The following is a 3,059-nucleotide window of genomic DNA, read 5'->3' as shown; positions in this document are numbered from 1 at the left end:
CTTCCAGTGAGCACGCAGGGATGATTTCCTTCAGAATGGATAGGTTTGATCTTCTTGCAGTCCATGGGACTCTCAAGAGTCTCCTCCAGCACCATAATTCAATACCTTGTCGTGGCGAAGGGGCTTGAATAACTCAGAGAAGCTATGAGCTATGCCATGCAGGGCCACCCAAGATGGACAGGTCATAGTGGAGAGTTTTGACTAAACGTGATCCACCTGGAGAAGGAACTGGCAAGCCACTCCAGTATCCCTGCCAAGAAAACTCCATGGACAAAGACAACAAAAGGCATGTAGTTGATTACAAAAATGGAGTCTGCTCTCGGGGTCGGCACAGGCAGACATCCATCTGCATCTAAGACATGGTGAAGAAGAAATATGAGGGAGAGAGAGGCTGCAGCAAACTATTGCATATCCTTCAGCATTTCTCCGATGAAAATAGGGATGTCCTAAGGAAAAGCGGGACATTCTGGGAACAAATCAGAAACCTGGATGGCTTCTGTAAATCCGGGACTGTCCCTAGAATATAGGGACACTTGCAAATCTAGAAATAAAGCTTGTGGTTGCTTTTCCCTAGACCAAGGGTCGGCAACCTTTTCCAGCCATGGGCTGGTCCATCGTCCCTCAGACCATGTGGTGGGCCGGACTATTTTTTGGGGGGGGGATGAATGAATTCCTAGGCCCCACAAATAACCCAGAGATGCATTTTAAATAAAAGCACACATTCTACTCATGTAAAAACACTAGACAGGCCCCACAAATAATCCAGAGATGCATTTTAAATAAAAGGACACATTCTACTCATGTTAAAACATGCTGATTCCCGGACCATCCATGGGCCGGATTGAAAAGGTGATTGGGCCGCATCCAGCCCACGGGCCTTAGGTTTCCTACCCCTGCCCTAGACTTACTAATTGTTAGATATTTGACCGCTAATTTCCCACAGATAGAGACTGAGGTCTTCAATGTGGTGGCACATTGATGCACAATGATGCAGATAACTATGGAAACGTAGCTCTCATTGCTCCCAGCGATTGGTAGATGCCCAGGCATTTGAGACCATTTGACTCTTTCGGCCATTTTTTGCATTCTTAAGTGTAAGTAGTATATATTTCACTAGCTGTCCCTTGATCAAATGTAAATATGATTTTAAAGACATTCCACATGGCGGAAATCTATGTGAAAAGGCGGGATTTACTGTGAAACGGCTTATTGTTAAGTCAAGTGTGGTCAGCATAAAATGTACCTCTTTAGTAGGTTTTTCTCTTTTAAAGGTAAACAGGTCAGGAACACAGCAGCACTTCTCCTCCTGAAAGCCTTTTATTAGTAACAGGAGATAAAAAATGTGAAATCAATTTAATTAACCACACCACTCTGCCAGAAAATCCCAAGCAGAAATTAAAAGTGGTTCAGACTAATGATGTTGTATTTACTCTATTGGGATTTTCTTCTGCCCTGCTGGGGTTAACATAAACTTTGTTATTTAAAAAAGCTTAATCAGGATTTTGTGCTACTTTTGATTAGGGTTTCCCTCTTGTTCCTGGTTCCCCCACCTTTGAAAAAACAACAACTATCTATCTCCTGCTGCACTTTATTGGAGACAAATGATGTTATAGCAGAGTTCAGGATTGTAATGCAGTAGCAAAATTTGTCACAAATGTAAGAATTGCTCTTTGCGCCTCATTAATAATAATAATAATAATAATAATAATAATAAATTTTTATTTATGCCCCGCCCTCCCCAGTGAGAGCCGGGCTCAGGGCGGCTTACATCAATAAAATTACAATTTCAATAAAACGTAAAAGAAAAAAACAATTGATTAAAATGCAATTTATTTATTTTTTGAAGAAGAAGAAGAAGAAGAAGAAGAAGAAGAAGAAGAAGAAGAAGAAGAAGAAGAAGAAGAAGAGTTTGGATTTGATATCCCGCTTTCTCACTACCCGAAGGAGTCTCAAAGCGGCTAACAATCTCCTTTCCCCTCCTCCCCCACAACAAACACCCTGTGAGGTGGGTGGGGCTGAGAGACTTCAGAGAAGTGTGACTAGCCCAAGGTCACCCAGCAGCTGCATGTGGAGGAGTGGAGACACGAACCCGGTTCCCCAGATTACGAGTCTACCGCTCTTAACCACTACACCACACTGGCATTTTTAAAAACGGCATCTTAGTTTTTGCAGCAATGCTTTGTCACTGCGTCATAAAAAGGGTCACTCCAGCTAAGAAATCTAAACTCTTGATAGCTCCTTAACAACAACAACCACAACCACACACCTTTGATGGTGCAAAGCATAAGCTCCTGGATTTATTTGTCTCTAATTTGGTAGACCTCATCCATTCAGGAGAGAAATATTGTGCCTGCACAGTTTCTGTCAAAAGGAGGGTGTGTTATAGCCATTTTAAAATTTCCATTTAATTGTGAATAGAGAAGGCAAGAAGATTATTATTTTTTTGAGAGCACTGCACATTTGGTTTTCTGCGCCCGAAAGGTGGAACTGAACCACTCTGTCGCTAAACAGCCACAGGTTTGAAGCCTGCATCCCAGACCACTGAGGATCATCCATTTTTCTTCTTCTTCTTAGTGTCTTAACAAATGAAACTGATTTGCAAAAATGATACATGTTAAAATATGGGTGACGCTGCAAAGCAGGTTCTTTCCATAGGAGAGAACATGGGTTGCGGCAGGGCTAACAAGACGACCCAGGGCTTTGGGGGCGGGTCTGATATTGGGCTTTGATTGGTGGTTTAATTGTTGCTGGGGTTTTTTGCTTGTTGCAATTTGTTGATTGACAGCCCTTGCTATGTTTAAGCCGAAGGAGCAGTTTGTGCTATCTCTTTGCTGCTCGCTTCGATTCACATTTTGAATGTATTTTAATAAAAAAGTTGTGGCCAAATTTTAATGCCAAAAACCTTAACAAAAATATATGGTGTCAGTGTTTATCTTTACTTTGCAACTAGTAAAGGTAGAGAAGTCCCTTTCTTTTTGCATCTGCCCCAGCCTAGCCCTGGTGTGCCACAAATGCCCACCACGGCCTGTCACACCTTAAAAAATGGTCTATGTGTGGCA

At 42.2% G+C, this 3,059-nt stretch overlaps 1 non-coding gene across 1 annotated transcript; it reads right to left on the bottom strand.

Annotated features, from left to right (window-relative positions):
* Window positions 1–2,474: 2,474 nt before the first annotated feature.
* On the bottom strand, window positions 2,475–2,558 carry TRNASTOP-UCA (transfer RNA opal suppressor (anticodon UCA)). The gene has a single exon. It is a non-coding gene; the product is annotated as a tRNA-Sec (tRNA).
* Window positions 2,559–3,059: the final 501 nt, after the last annotated feature.

The sequence above is a fragment of the Zootoca vivipara genome, chromosome 2, assembly GCF_965207765.1.
Source record: "Zootoca vivipara chromosome 2, rZooViv2.hap1.1, whole genome shotgun sequence".
NCBI lineage: Eukaryota > Metazoa > Chordata > Lepidosauria > Squamata > Lacertidae > Zootoca > Zootoca vivipara.
The sequence above is the reverse complement of the archived record's forward strand: the minus strand, read 5'-3'. Positions and strand labels throughout refer to the sequence as shown.